General features: G+C 34.7%; 1 pseudogene; it reads right to left on the bottom strand.

Annotated features, from left to right (window-relative positions):
- Positions 1–13222: 13222 nt before the first annotated feature.
- LOC144296614 (glutamate receptor ionotropic, NMDA 2B pseudogene) lies at positions 13223–22521 on the bottom strand (annotated as a pseudogene).
- Positions 22522–22873: the final 352 nt, after the last annotated feature.

Here is a 22873-nt window from a genome sequence, read left to right as displayed (position 1 = left end):
AAAAAATGTCTAGATCATCATCTGGCAGAGACTTAAGGTAGAGATTGATAAATGAGAGGAACAGCTGAAATTTTTTTTTTCAGATTTTTCTCAAGCTAGAGTCAATACTTTGCTGTTAAGCTGTTTAAGAAGGCTTTCTATTCAATACGTGCAATGTGTGCATTCATTATTTAGGTGAATTATGAAGGAAACCTGGGAATTCTCAATGGAATTGAGATTCTAATGGAATCTTCTATATACATATTTTAGCAGGTAAGTATGAGCTTTACAAGTCCTTGACTGCAGATGGAGTATAATGTTACTAGGCATTTGCATTTTGAAAAGGCATCTTCTTTTATACTAAATGAAATTTGGCCTATCCACAATCAGTGACCAAACACACAACAAAATAATAAATGTCTCATAGGATGGGTTTACCTTATAAATTACTAACATGTGAGTTAAGCAGAAATCACTCATTGGTTTTAATATTAAAATGTAAAAAGTGTCTATATGTAAATATGTCTCATTTGACTTTCACCACTGTGCTTTATTTTGCTTTCTCAGTCCCAATTTGAATAGCTCAAAAAATATTAGCTGGTTATTTTTTTACCTTGCTAAGACATGTTTTAAGTCATCAAAGCACCGGTAGTAATCTTCTGGCCCATTTTTAAACTGAAACCTCTGTGTGGTGTGTGTGTGTATTTTAAAATTTCCTTCTTTTTGCTTCTTTTCCTTTTCTTGAATGTATGTATCTAAAAATAACAGAGTGATAGAAAATAATGTTCTCGTACTTTAAGATCAAATCATATCATAACCCTTAAGTTTGTGAGCCAGGATTATTTGCTCTGTCAATGATAAGAAACAGCAGACTAGTGATTATATCTTCCTACACCATAAAATATACATGGGAAATCTCAAGCATAGAAAAAGTTAGAAAAAAAAAAATTCTCCCAAACATAGCTAAAGTCTCACAACTAAAAAAGCTTAAAACATCAATCCCCTAAATTAAACTGCAAACTCCTTAGAGGCAAAGACCTTATTATTTCAATATATCTGGTAAGTACTATGACTTTTCAAAAGAACTAAATTATCTGGTAGTAATGGTAAATAGCTCTTATAAATGAAATGTGTCTTCATAAGATAAAGAAATTTTATCTTTCTTCTTTGTAGATAAGTTGACATAGCCCTTCAAGATAACTCTACAAAACGTTTTGTTTAAGAATTATTTCGCAAATAATTAGTGAAATGTCAACAAATCAACTCAGGAAGAAAGGCCTATTTCCAATATAAAAGTTTTATGAAGGAATGGATGAAAAGAATAGGTAAAGGACTGAATGAAAGATGAGATTCTTGGAAGATGGTTTAGGGAGATAGAGAAATGTTGAGCTCAAGAATGAAGACACATTGGTCAGTTTGACCAATATCCTAAATCTTTTCCTCCTTACACTTTCTCTCTGAAAAGACAAATATAATATATTAAAAACTGATCTTTTGAGGCATTTTCTATCTGTGTTGGCACATTTTAATCCATTAGTTTGACTGCAATCTACTGAAATTCTCATCACTACTTTCATTAATTGAAGACAGTGCTGTATCTGTGTGTTCCTCCTCAGTTGGCCTCCAGCCACAAACCTGGATACCATGTCTCATAGCCATTTTCTCTTTTTATCTAATAATTACTTGTAATGACATCTATTGCCACAACCACCACAGCTACATCCTAAGCCTTACTTCTAAAAATTTCAAATCTATTATTTCATTGTCATATCCTTCAAAATTCTCAATTTGTTCCTACTAATCTGATGATGACAGTAAGAGTCATGATGATAGTCATCATCTTCATGATGACTCTCATCTGAACCTGAGCCCTCCTGATCTTTTTACCATGCATGGCCTTATTTATCAACTGCATCCTGACTTCACTTCTCTAGGGAATTTATCCCATACTCCTCCCTTCACAGGCTTATCCTCCAGATTTTATGGAGTTTACAAGAGTTAATGCTGAGGTTACTACAGCGGCTTTGCATGAAGAGTTAGAAGTGCCCAGACAGTTATAAAATAGCCCCTTGCCAAAGACTGGTGAAGGGACACAGAATCCCAGTTCCCATGCCTCAAGATATGACAAGATCTATGATGCGGTATACGCCCCAGAATCTCCTATAGAGGGAGGTGAAGTGTAGGGTTTCACCTAAAATCATATTCTTGCTGGGCTATCATTCTCCTACTTGTTTACCACTTTCTCCTCAGTGCACTTAATTAATAAATCATTTCCACAAAATTACCTTTTAAGCTACTAATTTCACCCAACTTGATACACATACACACACACACACTCACACATTTGCACATGTGCAACTGTGTTAGTTTTTGTTTCCTGGCTGCATAACTAGCATTTTCCTTAAACCCCAAAACTGAGTTTTACCTATAGAGTGACATATTCTCACTCCTCTCTGGCAAAATCCTTCTTCATTAGATGATAAATCTTTGGGGTTAAGGTCATTTGCTTATCCAAAGCTGGCCCCACTTATACATCATGTTCCAGATGCATGACATCTTGAAATTCCTGAATGAGATGGACAATCACCCAGTTCTAGTCCAGAGTATACACAGGTTTCTTACTGGGTCTCTTCTCCCAAGGGCAGATATCTACATGTTTTCTATCCCCTCCTCCAGTCAGGGAGGGGCAAAGTTGTATCTGTTGGTCAAGGAGGTAGTAAATAGATAGAAGTTGATCACATGCATATGAGACTCCTCTTAGATATAGCACAGGGGAAGGGAAAGGACAACACTTCATTTTAACTCTTATGCAGGACCTGGAAATATAGTGAATAATTCAGAAGGAAAAAAACTGTGAAATATAAATAAAAATATTTCATAAAGGTCAGACTAACCCTCATCTTCTCTCCTTTAGCATAATACTCAGTTGAGTACCAAGCATGAAATTTCATTTTCAAAATTTATCATAGTCAGTAATTCAAGTGAAGATGATTTTCCTTCAATCATTCTTCTTTTACCATCTTTACCATTGAGTATGTGAGTGAATGAGTGTGTGTGTGTGTTCATGTATGCACCTTTTTTAGAGTACCCATCCTTTGAAAACTATATTGTTAAAAATTCTGACACTAGATATATTTCACTTCAATCTGTCAAAGTTCATTTGTAAAAATATTAGATAGGATTTCAATACTATCAGTATCACAGACAAAAAAAGAAAAATAAATATTTGAGAGGTTGGATAAGATTCATATTGAATTATTTAAAATCAAATTAAATCTGCCTGACCATATTGTCTACAGTTTTGTTGTTGTTGTTGTTATGGTACAATGACAGAATAGGTATATTATGAGAGAAAAAAAAAAGGCAAACTGAAAAGAAGAAAGAAGACCAAAGAGGTGAAAAGATTAACACTGTTTCCTTCATTTTCTTTTTGTCAAAGCTTAAACTTTTAAGGTATAATAACTAATGGATGATATAGCACTGTATCATCTCTAAGAATGTGGGTCAGAAATTCTGTTCATAGCATCATGTATGTATAGTATATAAGTATACACAAACTTAGATATAGCTTGTGAAAAAGTGATATATTCAGTAAAATATTTTTGGAATAAAAATCTATAATTTTCTCTAATGAATCAATTTCTTAGTAGGCAATGTTTTATCTCATACTTTACCAGATTTTTTTTCATAACTTTTTTTTTAAATTTTTATTTATTTATGATAGTCACACACACACACACACAGAGGGGCAGAGACATAGGCAGAGGGAGAAGCAGGCTCCATGCACCGGGAGCCCGACGTGGGATACGATCCCGGGTCTCCAGGATCGCGCCCTGGGCCAAAGGCAGGTGCTAAACCGCTGCGCCATGCAGGAATCCCACTTTACCAGATTTTTGGTGAAAACTGGTTAATATATAAAGTTCTACCCCCACTTTTGTGGAAATAGGCACTTGTACAAGGAAAGATAAAATACACTGCTTTAAGTGCATGAAACTCTTTCCAGAATAAAAATTTGAGATGTTTCTTAATAATATGAAATATACTCTCTCCTTAATGTAAGTATTTTCAGTTTTTACAGCTCATATGTAATTAACTCTCAAACATTTTAATAGCTAATAAAGTTATAAAGAAACTGTAGCAATATTTTGGAATATTCTGTATCAGTACATAAAGAATTTGAAATAGTGTTAAGGCTTAATATTATTCAAATAATAAAAAGTAAGTCATCCATAATTATAAAGAGTTTCTATCACAGTAATTAAAATTTACAAAATATTACTGCTGTGCAATTATGATAATGGTAATAAAAGACAGTTTTTTCAACAAGGTCACTGTTTGAAATTTAGCTACAAAAATCTAGTCATTATTTTAGAGAATTAGTTTCCAAAATTTTATCAGCTGTATAAATATTTTTACTGAGCTCTTACTTTGTAGTTCTTTGAAGAAATATACACTCACAAGAAGAAGCAAAGGCATGCTATTCAGTTTTAAAATCAGTAATATTTCTTTTCAGAGTGTGTACATATATATGTCTGTTTTAACTTTATGGATTTATTTGATTTTTGCCATGGAAAAAATTAACTAAAACCTAACTTAAGAAGCTGCGTTCCCCTTATATTTGGTTTTATCAAAATCACACCAAATATATCATGACTTTAAACCTTTTTTTTTACTTTAATCTTTTTTTAAGATTTTTAAAAATTTTTTATTTATTCATGATATACACACACACACACAGAGGCAGAGACACAGGTAGAGGGAGAAGCAGGCTCCATGCTGGGAGCCTGACGTGGGACTCGATCCCAGGACTCCAGGATCGCGCCCTGGGCCAAAGGTAGGCGCTAAACCGCTGAACCACGCAAGGATCCCCTTACTTTAAACTTTTGAACCAAGCCGATTCACCCATGTACCAAATAACCTATAGACAGTTATATGATTCTTTGTAAAATGTCATAACTTCTTTTTCATCCCTTACTTCCTCTCTGCCTCAGAATTCATTCTTCTAGCTGCCCTACTTCTAAAATAATTTCTACTGATACTTTCTGGTCTAATTTTCAACCATTGAATATTCAGCTTCTCTAGCTTTGTTTTTTGTTACATGTAGAAACTTAGTTGCAGGGATTCTTAATCTTATCTGGTAATTTCCAACCTGGACGTAAGCCATACCAGTGTACCCAATTGGTGCTTCTAGTAGGATTGCCCAAACTCCCTAAGTGAGGGTAACTCACAAGATCAGTTATCCTTTCTCAAACCTTGATCATCTCAAAGGAGTGCACAATTAATTCTGTAGTTTTCAAAAACTTACTATTATACACACTAGAAGATTCTTTTTTGAATTAGATGATAATATCAATTAAAAATAATAAATAAATCTTCCCCTTCAGTAGTTGAAGGGGAAGATTGATGAGAGCTGTTCACATGACACATAATCATGTTTTGCCTGGAAATATTGCATATTTTAGATTAGTTATGATATCAACAACCTCTTAATTGTATTTATACATGGTTTAAATGAGGTTTAGGTAACAAATATTATACTAGATCAAACCTGTAGTAAAGTAAATTAAAGTTTACAAAAACAAGAGTCATTTCCCAGAAAAGCTTAGTGTTAAATTGCCAAATACATAATTTCATTTAAAAATGCTTATCAATATTTCTAGCATTAAGTATTCCAAATTATATTCCAATATGTTCATATTTTAAGCCTGTATCAATTTTTATATACATAACTCACTGATGTAAAGCACACAATAAAACATGTTTCTATTTCTTTTTCTTGGGGTTTCTCCAAGAGATTTTCATCTCTTTCAAACTTCAGTTCCCATTTTATGTTGTAGACAGTGATACCACAAAAGAAGAAGCAGCTCCTCAACAACAATACTTTTAACTCTTTTGTAACGATATGTTCTAATGACCCTGAAAACTTTTTACAACTTCATACAGATCCACAGATAGATCTGCAGCATCACAGTGTAATCCAATCTAGTTCACATAAAAAGCCATGGAAAGTAATTTTATATTTTTCCCAACTTTGTGATTATTTATTTATTTCTATCTGAGGTGGTGAGTCTACCTTTTACTAGATGCTTTTCTACCTTTTATCATTTCATCAGTTTTTGTACTTGATGTTGTCATATAGTTTAATTACGTTCATGGATATCTTTTCTCATCAGTTCCACAGTATTGTAAGCTTATCCAGGGCCTATAGTGGATGTTTGGTTGATCTGAAAATAACCTTACATTTTTTACATGTGATATATACTTCTAATAACTAAAGTAAGCATTTATAATAAAATCAATATCAATGTTGATCTTTGGCTAAAATTAACACAGTTTTGCTTGACAGTCAGAACTGCTCTTTAACTCCAATCATTACAACCAGAGGAGTGGTATGCATTTAACCACAGAGAGGCAGTGCAGCAAGTAATTGATAGATTGAATTTTGAGGCCAAACTGCTTAGGCCAATTACTTATTAGCTGACTTAATTTGTGCTGATCTTAACCCTTTTTATATCTCAGTTCCTTATAAGAATGGAAAAACACTAACACTTAGGAAGAGTTTGGTTAATTTTAAAGGGATATGTATCTTCTTTGAAACAATGCCTGAATACAATTATTGTCTTCCTTTTCATTTTGGTTTGATAAGTCCTTAATTGAAAGATTTTGCAGTAATCACATAGGTACTAAACAGTTCATTCTATATAACCTTTCTACTTTCTGTAAGGTTATATTTTAGTTCAATAAACCTGTTGTATATTTTAATATCCATACAGATTAGTTGAATTGGCAATTCACCAACCATCTGGCTATACTCTCATTAAACGTTTTGATGAAGACATTAACTATTTTACTTCTTATTTGATTTTCGATTTCATAAATGATTCTCAAAAGAGGGAAGGTTCTAGTTTTCCTGGAGAAAACTAATAAAATCTTGAGAGTTTTTTTTTTTTCCTTTTAATTGTTGTTGCAATTTGTTTGTTTCTTTTATTTTCATATTATACCATAGTCCCAACCTACCTCCATCTGCTGATATGGAAAAGCTCATCATTATCACAAATCACACTCACAGAGTCATTATTACCAATTTAAAAAGCAGTCTTATTTTTACTTTTATTCTAAAAATTCTTTCATGTAGGAATTTCTTTTGAAAATCCTAATCTTGGGTAGTGCATATCTTACCTTCATTTGACCTAATATCAACTACCAATTTTGAGTTCCATGCTGATTTTCTTGTAATTTTGAAATAGTATTTTAAAGATCAAGATGAACATGTGAATGATAAACAAGTTTTAGACAAAGTGGAGTGCATTTCATTTTTTTCCTCCTGCCAATCTCAACAACAACAAAAAATAGTATGAAATATATAAATTACCCACCAGAGGACTCCGAAAAAAAATAAGAAAATGAAACAGACTGGCTAGTAACCTTGAAGCTTAAGGGTGATCGTTTTTGATTGTTTGTTTTGTTTTTTTATTGACTCATATACTCCCTGATCTGTGTGGTAGAGGCCCACATCTTAAAATTGTCAATGGGTACAGGCAAAAGAAAGAGCCCCAAAACCCAAATCTGCTTTCTCAAGAGAAAAGACTGGGAAATTGGCAGCCTACCAGGGTGAAAACTTTTACTCACATGTGTTTCAGTCAACACCATGAAAAAACCATGAACCACCTCACCAATATGTTACAGCAGCAGAGTTCGTTGTTATAGCTCTGACTTTCATTCGAGCCCTTCAGTAAGAGAAGTGAGTCATTTCTGAGCTGCTTGTGAGGATAATTCTGTCCTCTTTCTCTGCCTGAAGTAATGAGGTGGAGGTTCTTTCAAGTAGGGCAGTGATGGGAACTAAAGGTGTTAAGTAATTTACATCCCACTTAAGATGATAAAAAGGTGTTGCCAGTAGATGGGCACAAACCATTCATGTATATTGTAATTCTTAGAATAACCATTAAAAACCTTTAAAAACTGATAACAACAGGACTATATATTGATTAAAGTAGGATTGTAAAACCCACAGGAAAACAGAAAAGAAGATTCAGAAACAAAGGGAAGAAACAGAAAGCAAATAATAAAGTGGAAACTTAAGGGAAAGATATTAATAATTATATTGATTTTACTTTTTTATATTTTAATTTTTTTAATTTTTATTGTTTTTAAATTTAAACTTTTAAAATTTTATTTATAGTTTCAATTTTTATATGCCTGGAGTATTTACAGAGAAAATACATTGGACATTGGAAACAATGATTTCTCTGGGGAGGCCCTGGGGGAACTAAGGATCACAAATAAGAGGATTTTATTTTTACTGGATACTCTTTTATACCATTTGATTTTTTACCACATGCCAAATACTAGCTTAAAAAAAGGGCAAAGGCACTTATTGACATTTGTTGAATACTAGCTATTGCAATCACTATTAACTGGTATTTTGCTATAAAACCTCTTTTAATCTTTACAATAGCCGTTTGTAAAATTCTATTTTACAAAACGGAAACAGATAGCATTGTCGCTTTGTTGTATTCCCCTCAATGTACAGTGACCACTTATTTGTCTTTTATGCGTAATGCTTATTATTCATTTTTGTTTGTGTGCATGTGTGTAGAGTATAGAGCCTGGGGCCAACCCCCCAGTATAGATTAAACAAAGCTTTTAAAAGTTGTTTTTACTCATTATATGACATAAAGGTTGTTAACCTGGCCACCTCACACTAATTAGAAGCCCTGATTGGCAGCTTTAGATTTCTTGATTAAAAAACCCAAATAAACGGGTTAAGTTTTAGGCAGTCATTCAGTAATAAAGAGGTTCTTACTGAAAAGATTGAGAACTATTCCATTTGGTGCTTAGTGAAAATATTTTGAATTCATGTAAGTACCAATTAATTGCCATTTCTTTATTCAAAAATTTTCTGTCAAATAAATAGTAATTTTTCAATCTTAAAAAAAAAAAAAAAAAAAAAAAAAACAGCTGACAGCAATGTGGGGCATTCACTTCAGCTCTTTCTGATTTCCAAAACCACGTTCAATCCAACAGATTACACTGCCTTGACTTCAAGTCTTTCAGAAGGAGCCAGATTTATAAAACTGTGCTTTGATATTACTTTTTAAAACCAGAAAGGATATTGTGAAGCCCCATCACATGATTCATACCACCGTCTGAACGAGTCTTCCACAACTTGAGGTTCCTTGTTGAAAACTGTTGTGGCTTACTACCACTGGGAAGTTCGGCTTCTCTGAGGATCCAATTCTCTTCTCTCCTGGGCCGCCAGACCTTTGCTGGCATGTGGCCTGCTCACACCAACAGTGGGGAATGTGCCTGCTCTCCCGTGCCCTGCAGTAAACCACTCTGTCTGCCTCAAAGAGATTCAGGCAGAAGTGAAATGGCTGGTCTATATACTAAGTCTCCTAAGCATACAGATTCCTCATTTACTCAAGTTATCTTTTGAATGGTCACTCTGAGCCAGGCACACTTCTTAAATGTTTGGGTTACAGAGGTCTCAAGATTCTTACTCCCAGGAATCATCTGTCCTGGTGTGAAAAGACAGGCAATAAACAATTAGACAAATAGTCAAAATATTAGATCAAAAGTATACTAAATAAAATTAAAAGTAACTGTTGTGATACAGTGACTGGGTGGCTTGAGTCACCAAGGAAGGACTTCTGAGGAGGTGATATTTATCTAAATGACAAGAATGACAAATTTTTCCAGGGAGCTTCTGTCCTTAGAAACAAATTTAGGTTCCTTTTGTATGCATCAGCTCCTATCCCGATTTCATTCTGAGCACTTATTTATTTACAATGTGAAATTTGCAATCCCAGAACCTAGAGCTGGAAAGGACCCTAGAAATCTTAATCTCATCCCATGATTTTAGACATGAGGAAGGATAGATCCAAAAAAGTGAAAAATAACAGGTCACAGAGCTAGTTATGGGCAATTGGAAGATGTGGGTTTTGTCTTTTAGCCCATAATTTCCCCACAAATCCAGATTTCTTCCCCATTTATCTTCCCAGTGTCCATTTTCTCATAATAGAATCTTTGCCCTGGTGTCTGCCTCTTTGGAGTCCATAGACACTAAATCTTCCCTTGACTGCACTAGACCTTCTGGAGGGTTATTTGAAATCTTGAGAATACAGAGGGGTCCTGGGTCCAGGGTAACAGTGGGAAAAAAGGTATAACTTCCACAGTACAATTTTAGCACATCCCAGACATGCCTTAGGGCTGTGTCTGGCTCCTATCACCCCTCCCTGTATATATGTGAGCCCTAATAAGGTGTTCCACACTGGGAAGCCTCCTCCATCTGTGAACTCAATGAACAGTAAAGACCTCCTTTCAGTAATGTTCCCTGATTTAACCAAGTCAGAATGAAAATGTTATATTCCATGATCCCTTCCCTTCCCTTCCCACAATGCTTTATAAAAACATCAACCACAGAATTTCTTTAATAATAATAAACTCCTTTGTAACTTTTAAAAAGTATGGCCTATGAAAACTCAGTCAATGTAAAGATTTTATATCCCTTCTGTTCCTAAAAAGAGGTATTACATCAAGGGCAATAACATAAACTTGGATTCTTTTTTTTTTTTTTTAGATTCTATTTATTTATTCATGAATGACAACAGAGAGAAAGGCAGAGAAGCAGGATTCCTGCAGGGAGCCCAGTGCAGGACTTGCTTGATCCCAGGACCCTGGGATCATGACCTGAGCCAAAGGTAGATGCTCAATCACTGAGCCACCCAGGCATCTCTAAACTCGGATTCGTAATGATAGATTTTACACTCTTGTGTTATATAATGATTCTCATTCATTTTACACATACTTATTGAGCTGCTCTATACAACACACTATTCCAAGTTGCTAGGGGGACATAGTGGTATAAAGACACAGTCTCTGCCATCTGGAAGCATGCACATACACAACTCTAGCACAGGCAGATGTGCAACAGAAGTAGGGACAAAAGTGAATGGGGGCAAGGGAATATGAAACATTAATTATATCTTGGTCAAAGATCAGGGAAGATGGAAACATTTTAATTGAGTTTCAAAGTATGGTTATGATTTGCATAATTGGATAATCCATTCCAGAAAAAAAGGAAACATCATGGAATGCTGTACAGGAAGCAAGATGTATAGTGAGTCCAATGTAGTTTGATGGTGAGACAAGAAACAGCAAGGAAGAGACAATAGGCCTTAGATGGTAGAGACTGGAGCCTTGAATGAGATAAAGTTTGGATTCAGTGTATAACCCACAGAAGTTTTGAACAAGTTTTGGGCAGAGAAATAACATAATCAGAGTTGTGCTTCAGTAAACTCATTCTAGCAGCCATGCCCAGACCTGATCTGAATGGATAATGGTGGGCATGAAGTACAGGGAGGCACACTTAAAATATTATCACATGGTTCCTGGATAATATAAGTAGGAATAAATTCAGAAGCTACAGTAAAGGTAGAATTGATAAGAAGGAAAAGAATAAAAATCCCATGGGGAGTATCTAGCGTTAGAGAGGGATACTAGTGTTAGTGTAGGGGTTGGTCACAGGTCTCAGATTCCAGCCTAGAAAAGAAAAATCATCATGACTGGCAATACATGATATCTGTTTAAGGAAAGATAGGTGTGAGACACCCTATATTTGAGGTAGTAATCATGAGTTTACTTGCATTTAAATTATGCCAGCTAGATATCTCTTTTCCATATAGGAAGCTCTGGTTATTAGTAACTCCTTTTTCTGTATATATACAGAAATGTCTACTATACACGAGGTCCCAGAACACTTCTTAAGTTATTATGTCTCTACAGAAGCAGTGAAAAGCAGCTTGATTGAGGTGAAGAGCAGAAGTGCAGAAGAAAACTATTTATGAACAAATGATAACTCAATAGAGGGAAGGCAACTTTAATCAAGAACACAAGGAGTAATCTAAGTCTTATAGCTGTGCCCTAATATAAGGAACTATATGACAGATTGAGGTGTCTCAATTTTAAGAATAAGGCCCTGGGTTTCCACCCCCTCAATCACATATGCTGTTCCACAGGTGAACATCCACAATAACTACCTGACTAGGGATCTCTGCCAAGATTGTGAATTTCAAGAAATTTATTTCTGGTCCCTTTTCCTGGCTATTCTTTCTAGAAATACGTAGTTTGGTTTCCATCAGAGACACGCTGACCTCTTGAAGCTTGTTCAGCCAACTGGCACATAGCGTCTATAGAAATTCACTTAATTAGTGTTGTCCAACATGTTTTACAGAATATGAATTTCAGGAACAAAGGGATCTCATAATAAAATAAATTTGGGAAGAAGCAGGTTAAATAAAATTAAAGATGGCTTTTTGCTATCAATAGGACACTTCTGAACTTTCAACTGTTAATATGTTCTAGGAATCTCCCTGAATGAGAAATATCTCCCAACCTTATTTATCTACAGAACAAGTGGATAGAATCAGCAAAGTATCTCAAGGAACAAATGACCTGAAGAACAAATGAGAGAAACATCAGTGCTAACATTACTCTCAGGAACATCTATATTTATGTAAGAATCAGGGATAACAATAAAAGTGAATACCAATTAAGTGCTTACTATGTTCCAGGCACCCTTCTGAGTCCTTTACATATATTAATATATTTAATCCTAATAACAACCTGGTGATCTTAGTACCCTTATTTTTATCCTTATTTTATAGATGAGGAAATTTAAAGCAGTTAAGGGATTTGTGCAATGTCCTGAGTAGACAAGTTTGTGAGTAGAGGAACTAGGAATTTAACCTAGGTAATCTGGGACCCACAGAAATTAACATCTAGTGGTAGAGTTTCAGATACTCTGATCAGACAGTATAATCAGATGGCGGTGATCCTGAGAGAAGCCTTGTGTGGCAAGCTTCTAATCACAGCCTGTTTGCTTATAAATTCGGTTTCATCGGCCTCCCCAGTATAAGTAAGATTCAACTTCTGAATTATACCACAGATTTGATTTCTTCACCAAATTATGCTGTATACATGTATACATGTATACTCTTCCACTAGAACAAAGTCATGATTTAGACAGCACCATAACCAATAAAAATGGAAATATAATGCATAAAGAAAATAATATCTTGATTAGGAAAAGTAGTAAGAAAATGAAGATGCAAGTTTGAGAAATGGCTTCTGTGTTCTCAAAGTGTTACACTCTTCCTTCTTAGCTCAGAGACCAAAATCAAGCTTTGGTTTTGTTTTCCTTTAAATGTTGCACAATTTTATATCCTTACCTCATCTACTCTGCTTAAGAATTGCCAAAGGTATGTCCTACCCTCTCCCACTTCCTCTTCTTATTCAGGAGGATCATCACCAGTTTCAGGTGCATCTGGTAGCCACCTTCACTGAAGAACAGATTTCTTCTCCCAAAAGTGACATTGATCAGATACCTATTTAGCATGTTGCACTGGTAGATCCTCATCTCATGGGTGTTGTAACAATTGCTCTTGGGCTCAGGGATGAAGCTGTGTTTAGATAGCAGAGCAGAAGCAGTGGTGGTGATTATGGCAATTCCATCCCTCACTCTGACAAGGAGGCCAAACTCCCATTTATCATAGGACATAGAAATGAACCCAGTGGACAACTCAGGGTACTGTGTCTGTGTTCTCTGCCCCAAGACTAGGGACAATCCACTTGTAACCTAGTCAGTTGGTCCTAGGACCAACTTCGAAGATGGAGGTGGCCCCTTCCTTAGTACAATAAAGAACAATGATGGGGCTTTGAAGTTTCTTGAGTCGGTTCTAGATCTTAGAATCTCCGTCATCCAGAGACATGTCCAGCAGGCAGACTTCCTCTAACTCCCAGCCCATGAAGCTACTCTTGATGTTGCTGCAAATGTTGTTTACAAAGTCTTGGTTGCCAGGGAAGTAGGTGATGATGATAGGAAAGCTGTATCAATCATACTCTTCCACGATGTTGAACATGATGGAAGCTTGCTATTCAATTGATGGGCCAAACTGGAAAAATGTGGAGGATTCATCTGAGAGATGTTGGCAGGTGCACAATCGAATGATCCACAGCACTATGCAGTTATTCTTCACCAATAATTACACTTATTTTAAATAGTCTCAATGTACTAATGAAAAGACAGAGATTAGCAGGACAGAGTAAAAACCATGACTAGTTTTATGATGGCTACAAGACCCTGACTTCAGATCAGTTAAAGATAATAGGCCAAAATAAAAAATAAAAAAAGATATGCAATGAAAACACTTATAAAAAATAGGAGTGGCTATATTGATATTAGATAATGTATAGTTCAAAGCAAAGAAAATTACCAGCAATAATATTGTATATTGATAAAAGATTCAACTTAACAAAAAGATAAAACAATTTTAAATATTATGCACCAAAGTGCAGTACTTTAAGCAAAACCATGAAGCATAAACTGAAAGACAAGAAAGGAGAAGCAGACAAATCAATGGTTATAGTTAGGGCCTTCCACACCCATTATTTAGTAATTAATAAAACTACTAGACAAACATTCAACAAAGATTTAGAAAACCTGAAAAATATCATCAGCCAGTGTATTCTAAGTAGCATTTATAAAACACTCCACTGAGCATCAGGATAATGTGCATCCTTTTTCAAAACTGCATTGGACATTCACCAAGGTAGACTATATAACAAGTCATAAAATAAACTTCAACTAATATAAATAACTGAAACCACACCAATATGTTCTCTGATCATAAACTAAAAATAACAACAGAAAGATAATGAAAAAAATCTTCAAACTCTTAGATATTAAACAACACACTTATTAATGGGTCAAAAGAATTCTCACAGATAATAAAATATGTATATATTGAACTGAATGTTAACGAAAGCATAAAATATCAATATCTGTGGAACTAATTGAAAGCAAGGATTAGAGGGAAATTTATAGCACCAATGTGTATATTAGAAAAGAAGCAAGTTCTCAACTCAATAACTGAAGCTTCCACTTAAATAAACTAGAAAAAGAACAAAATACATCAAAAGCAACCAGGAGATATAAAAATAAGAACAGAAATCGATGAAACTAAAGGCAGAAAATCAATGGACAAAATCAATCAAAGTGAAAGGTGTTTCTTTGAAATATCAATAAAATTGATACTGATAAAAAAGAATAAATAAATTACTAATATCAAGCATGAAAGAGGAATATCTCTAAAGACCATGCAGACATTGAAGGGATAATATGGAAATATAGAAATATATACAAACATTAGATCACATCACATATTAAACAATTCTTTGAAATCATAAGTTATTACAACTCATCCAAGATAAAAATAGAAAATTCAAAGAGCCTTAATCTCATTAAAGTAGTTAAATTTGTAATTAAATCCTTCTATAAAGGAAATTTCTAGTATCGGATGGTTTTACTGGTAAATTCTACCAAATATTTACAGAAAAATTATCACTGATTCTACAAAATTTCTTCCATAAATTAGAGAAATATGGCATTCTTCACAATCCATTTGATGAAATCAGCATTATTCTGATACAAAAACCAGGCAAATACAATACAAACAGCAACAGAACTACTCACCTATGCCCCACACGATCAAATCATAGCTTCCAAATTCTTCAGCAAAATATTACAAAACCAATTCCAACATTACATTTAAAAATATTTTGAGAAAAAATATTTTGGGGCTATTGGACTTCATTCCAAGATGCAAAGCTTGTTCAATATCCAAAAGTAAATCAATATAATCCACCATAACAACAGTATAAGAAGAAAGTAAAAAAAAAAATTTTTTTTAAAAAGAAGAAAAGTCAATGGTTGCATAGCAATTAATACAGGAAAAGCATTTGGCAAAATTTGACACCCGTTCATGATTAAAACTCTTGAACTACAACACCACAAAATCAATTCAGTAAAGGAAGTACAGCATTTTCAACAAATTGTGTTAGAGCCACTAGAATTAAGAGGGCAAACAGGAAACCAAAACCAACTAAACAAAAAAATCTTGAAGGACACCTTATACCTTATACAAGAACTAAATAAAAAAAGAATATAGATCTAAACATAAAAGGTAAAACAGAGAAAGTCTTTTTGACTTACTGTTTTTTTTTTAGAATAAGCATTAATACACATAAACTAAAAACAAATCTTTGCCTCTTCCTTTGAAGGCAAACTCTCTGAAGGCAAACTCTCTGAAGTTTTACTAACATTATAATATACCACAACATATTCACTGCTCTAAGTGACTGGGTCTTAAATACAAGGAACATGTGGGTGGGTTTTGTTTCCACAGAAATTTCCTATTAATTATGGCAACATCTGTTTTAATCATTCTGTTCTCTGTATCATGAGTGGGACTAGTGTACTGCATGTATGTATTAGTGTGTGTGTGTGTGTGTACACACATGCGAGCGTGTATGTTTTGTGGAAATAGAAACCAGAAATCTGAGGATGAATAACCAAGAGATTTGTGTGTTTTCTTTTCACTTTCACAAACATTCATTTCTGGAAAAGAATATGATTACTATTTTTTTATGATTTTCAAAATTTTGTATTACACTTTTTTTTTTACTTTATTTATTTATTCATGAGAGACACAGAGACAGAGAGTGGCAGAGACACAGGCAGAGGGAGAAGCAGGCTCCATGCACCGGGAGCCCGACGCGGGACTCGATCCTGGGTCTCCAGGATCACGCCCTGGGCCAAAGGCAGGTGCTAAACCGCTGCGCCACCCAGGGATCTCTGTTTTATTCTTTCTTAAATCATAACCTCCCTGATGGAGAAGAGAAGGTTCTCTCCCAAACTTGAAAATTTCTAAACCGTAACATTTTGCAAAGATTGGGCAATTTTGCCACAAGAGGATTAGCCTGTTTAAATCAGGTAACTCACCATCTCAAGAAGCTCAGTAACTGTGGAAATAAATTTATGGAATAACAGATGTATTTACATTCTCAGTCATATAAACTCAAATTTAAACTCAAACTATAAGGTGTCTTTGACAATATCACCAAATAACATTACAAGGATATTTTTGTTGAAGAAATAACTTCACTTTTTATTAAACTGAAAAAAGGTTAATATTTGCCTCTGAGAGGACTGAGACATTAACTAGTCCCATGGCTGGCATATTCTTGCTTCTGTATTCTTTAATAGAGAATAAAAACAGATCAACAATCAGTATATAGATAAATATACCAAATAAAAATATAGATATATAACAAACTATATGTAGCATAATGTGTATATGTATAATTTGTTAGGTATATATATAATATATGTATATATATTATATATATGTGGGGGGAGAGAGAGTTCTTTTATTGCTGCTCCTAAGCTTTTAACTGAAAGTAGCTTTATAAGCACAGTAGCAGACAGGGTACTACTCTGAATGATTCTTAGATAGTTATTATACAAAATGACCCCCATGTCGGGTCAGTGCAAATAAGGAAAAGCTTGGCTAGTCGTAACCTAGAAAGCTATAAAATATGTCGAATGGATGCCTCTCAAGTGTGCGATAAAAATGCATCTTCACTGCCGCTAGCAATATTGTCCCTGACCTCAGAGTATTATTGAAGAGAGACCCATTGAATGCTTTAATTTCCACATAAACTGCTGATCATGATGGTTCAGACATGCCAGATGGCAGGAGTGATAAATGATATTGATGCCTCAGGAGAAATGAGCTACTAAAATTATATTATATTCAGCTGGGATTTTAAAACATGCAATATAATTAAAATTGTTATTCCATAGCAAAATGTTACACCTCTTTATTTAATAGAGTGCTAGATAAGGAGACTAATGTGTGCATTTGTTTTGTGGATATTCTTTTCTACCCCTAGGTAGAAAGTTTCCAATGGAAAACCTCAGTGCAAAGGAAGGATCTTTTCTATAAACTCTCAAGTATATCTGCCACAGAGCTTGGACTTGGGAGCAAGGAAGGAAGATGAACAAAATACGGTTGCATTCTCAGTCTCATTCAAATATAATAGAAGGAGAAATTAAAATAAAATCATTTAATTGACAAGAAACATTCTTTGAGAAATGCTGACACCATTTTTTCCCCTGAATTAGTATTGTGAGATTATGATGTTCATATTAATTAAGGATCTGATTGCTCTGTTAAAAGATCCTATCCAACAAGCAGATACTATTTTTTAAGTGAATGAAATAATGTACTTTGTATGTTTACTTTTTTTTTTTTTTTTTTTACTTTTGTTTAAATAGAGGCGTCTATTTGAAAACCTGTGGCAGCTGGAGTTGCCAATTTATTTTCATTCCCCATTTAAGGAATGAGTGCAGAACTGCCTCCTTTATTCCTTTCCCTCATTTCCTTCCCAATCTACTCTCCTATCCCCACCGTCAATAAAAATGAATATATGTTATTCAAGCATATATAGTACAGTTTTGTTTCCTCTTAGGATTATGTGAATAAAGTTCAGCAAATCAATAGCTGGTAGTTTGGAGAGCAATTTTTAAGTATTTTTTTTTGTTTATTTTTAAAGATTTTATTTACTTATTTATTTATTTATTTATTTATTTATTTATTTATTTATTTATTTATTCATGAGAGATAGAGAGAGAGGCAGAGACATAGGCAGAGGGAGAAGCAGCCTCCCTGTAGGGAACCCAATGCAGACTGGATCCCAGGACCCTGGGATCAGGCCCTGAGCCAAAGGCAATGCTCAACCACTGAGCCACCTAGACATCCCTGGAGAGCATTTTTTTTTAGATTCCTAAAAACTGTGGACCAAATATTGGCTACATAATTTTCATGGCCCAATGCAAAAGGAAAATGCTGCCTTCTCTTCAAAAATTAGAAAAAAAAATGCAGCATTATTTTTTAAATTTTTTTTAAATTAATGCTTTAATTTAAAAAATACAAGTTTCTCCTGTCTTCTATGGTCTCTCTCTGACATAGTACTTTATTTTTTAATGCTATTTAATATTGTCTCCTTTGGGCAAAGGAATACTCTCAGGGTGAGTGTAGACCCTCACAGATATGATGGGCAGGGAGTGACTCCGCATAGTCATGTGGCTTACCAGTGCCCCCGCCAGTACCCCTTCCTGCCAGCCTCCAGACCCAGACTGTCATGGAGGCAGGGAGGTCACTGCAGGTGCCTCCTTTTATCTGGTCTGTTGCTCAATTAACTGTGGCCAGACAACCCCCAGGGACTGCAGCCTTCCACCTGGACTTATTCGCTTACAGGTGAGCAAGAGGAACCTCCCTGCCAAGTTGCCTGCTCAATCTCAATGCGCTATGGTGCTAGCAGCCTGTACTAGGGGACAACCAGTGCTGGGCACCTGCATTCAAGCCCACTCCTACTATACTTATACTTGTGCTCAGATTCCCACTAGAGATAGAAGGCAGTAAGAGTTTTGCGAAAGGATCAGAGGAAGGAGCAAAGGATGTTGCATAGCTAGGAGACAGGTAAGAGTACATCTGAAAACTTGTCAAGAAGGAGACAATGAGGCAGGCTCACGGTTAGTGCTCTACTGCTCCACTGGACTTCATTCATGGAACAAAACAAAACAAAAAACACTGAAGACAAAACTATTAAAATCTCAAGGTGATGATCACTGAGCATTACAACCAAGGCAGGCAGTCCTTCTAGCTTGGAACTCTGTGACTGCTCTGGTCAGTTGTTCATGTAGCCAATTCAGCTAGTACTTCCTGAAGGTATTAAAGCACTGGCTTATGTGAATTTACCAGACTGAAAACACTATACCTTGAAATATGGTATATTTCATAACCCTCAAACTTTCAATTTAGTAACAAGAAAGATTTCAGGCTTTAGACATAATTTTTTTATATTTCCACTGTATACAACAAAATCAAAATTTCAGACTATTTAGAAATACTACATCCATTGATATAGCAGATGTTAATAGCCTAGATCTTACAACTCAGACCTTTTTGGGGGGGGGGGAGGATACCAATAATAATGATTAGCATTTAATCTCTACGAAATATCAAATCTCCCAATCAGTCCTAACACTATGATTTGATTCTACTTAGGAATTTAGTAAGATTTCCTAAATATAGCAGTTGAAAAAATGAGCACCACACTAAGCAAACATAAGTTTCTGAATTGTCTAAAGAATGACAAAGGCTTCAGTTTGTTAAATCTTGAAGTTGTTCTGCTCTTTGTTCATCTGGCTGTGACTGAACCTTAATGCACATCCTATGATGGGTAGGCAATATTGTAAATGAAGATTCCTCCTGAATACTGCCTTGACCTTTACTGCACCACTGCGCAGATGATATAGGTCATGTGAATGAACAATGCAGTGTAACTAAAATGTGATCAAATTATCTGAGATGCAAATTACTGAGTCCAAACAAATGTTACATAATCTTTGGAAGTATCACTTCAAATTGTTGAGAAAACAACTAATTATAGAATCTTTTCAACTGGAGACCAGTTTACCTGAAGATCTGGTAAACTCCAACAAGAGTAAAGAAGAGTATTTTAATTTTTAATGCATATGGTATCATGCTTCTGGATGTTGTTTATGTTGTTATATGTTTTTATGTTGTTATATCTTTCAGTAAACAATTTAAAAAAGGGAAATATGCATTGAGGAACATACAGAATTAACTTTAATAATAACATACTGTTCCCGGCAGAATAAAACTCATTTACTTTGTAGCAAACCATCCCTTAAAAAAAAATAGTTCTTAAAACAAAAAGAGTTATGTGAAAATGTAATAATACATTGTCAAAATTTCAAACACATCTTGCAAACATCCAATCCAGGCATTTCATTATATAGATAAAAATTTCAAAACTGTATGTCATAAAACCAATTAATTAAAAATGTCAGAATAAATAACAATGATGTGTGGCCTGATGTTATCTAAAATTATATTGATAAAAAAGAGGGTCTCTGTTGAAGATTGAAGATAGTCACAATTATTTGCTATTCCTCTAATATGAAGGAATCTAATATGTCCCTGAATGGGCTGGCCTTTGAGACTTGCCTGACCAAGAGAATATAGTGGAAGTGAGTTTATGGAATTCCCAAGACTGGGTCAAAAGAAGTCTTGATCTTTCCCTGGGCCATGTGAAATACTTGCTTAAAGATCTCTAATCTGCCATCAAAGACATGCAACTACCATATTAGGGAGATCGCAAGGAGTTGTCAGAGACTATCTGAAGAGAGAGAAGGGTTTGGCTGAGTCCATGCTTCCAGCCAGACCTACGAACACATCAGATATGTGAATGAAGCTATTTGGATTCCCAGCTTAGTTTAATAACCTGCTGAATGCCATGAGGGTATTCACCGTCATGGTACTCTGAATATCTACCAAGGAAATTGAACATGTGCTTAGCTGAGTCATATCAGCATTTCTACCCCATAATATTATGACATTAAAAAATCTTGTTTAGTAACATTATTGTGAGGCAAACATGTTGTAATAGTTTGTTGCATGATAGCAGATGTCTGGAATAACCTCTAAATTTCCTTAAAAATACTGTGCTTAGCAGTAAACCACTTTTGTTTAAATATATAAAATAATACTATTTTTCTTGTTTTCATCACCCTTTCTCTCTTGGATGTTTCCTGTTCTCTTTTTTAGAATATTCAAATATTATTTTTCAGAATAATATTTACAAATAATAGCTTCCCTCAAGGCTAAATGCTGCCTTACATGAATTTTATAATTATAAAATTCTGGATAATATTTATAATGAAATTGTTAGTAAGCTCTTAAATTTCCAACAAGTCCTTGGCAGTATTTTTTTAATTTATAAATATGTCATTATTAGTTAAAATTGAAAATATGTGAAATTTGTCTCTTCATATCTTAGGTATGAGTAAGAATAATGAAATTTTTTAATTGAGTAATTTCAATCTTTAAGCTAAATACCTATGCTTAAGAGTCAAATGCTATGGCCTTAGCAGTTTTTGGGGGGATACAGGCTAATATCCACTGTGAACTTCATTAAGACAGTGGCCAAGGTTGAGTTTACACAATATCTCTAGACTGAGTTACTGTCTTCATGAAGGTAGTCTTTAATCAATAGGCTCTATGACATACAGTTTTGAAATTTTTATCTATGTAATGAAATGCCTTCATGAATTTTTTTAAGTCATCCTTTTCTTAAAAGATCTTATCCAGGAAATGAAGTATCCTTTTAAATGTGTACTTTTAAAGAATTCCAGCAAGAGAGCTAGTTGACTTATATTCCCTTTGGATACAGAGGTTGATATTCTTGGATGCAGAGGCTCCCATAATAATGATAAAATAATGCATTTAAGGTGAACTGAAGGATTAGGTCTAATAGATGCCTTTGTGACCTTTCTTCTACCGACAGGGATGCCAGGGGGATTTGTTCCTTGGTCAATTCTCTTGGAGATATTAACTCAAAAGAATTCTTAGGAGTTTTCTTTTACCAGCTCCAATATAAATGCCACACTAACTGAGGACTATGTACTGAAACAAACACTACCTCTTTGTTGAAGTTCATTACAAAACGAGTAACCAGTACAGATGACTTGAAGCTATTTCTGAGAATGGTAGTAAGTCCTGTATACCTAAGTAAGCTAGGTAACTCGTAAGTGATGTCCATCTGAGAGGTCATGGGTATACGTATAAACCTACGTATAAAGCCCGAGAGGATTTAGTAAAGGTTTTCCTGAATTGCTTCATGTCCGCTCAGATTTTTCTCTCTCGGTTTTGCATCCCTGAGTGTAGAATTTCTACAAAATCAAAAGATGTACTTGAGAATCATGAAATATCTGCTCTGCAAATGCTATGCATGCTGTTGTTTCCAATAATAGCTATTTAAATTTGGTGTTGAGTTAGGTCTTTTGTGTCTTGTATGTTTCATTTTTATCCTAACCTTAAGATCACTGGGTGCCTGAGTGGCTCTGTCAGTTAAGCCTCTGCCTTCAGCTTAGGTCAGGACTGAGCCCTACATAGGGCTCTCTGCT

This window comes from Canis aureus, chromosome 24 (assembly GCF_053574225.1).
Source record: "Canis aureus isolate CA01 chromosome 24, VMU_Caureus_v.1.0, whole genome shotgun sequence".
In the NCBI taxonomy this organism is placed as follows: Eukaryota; Metazoa; Chordata; class Mammalia; order Carnivora; family Canidae; genus Canis; species Canis aureus.
This window is presented reverse-complemented; position numbering and strand designations above follow the sequence as displayed.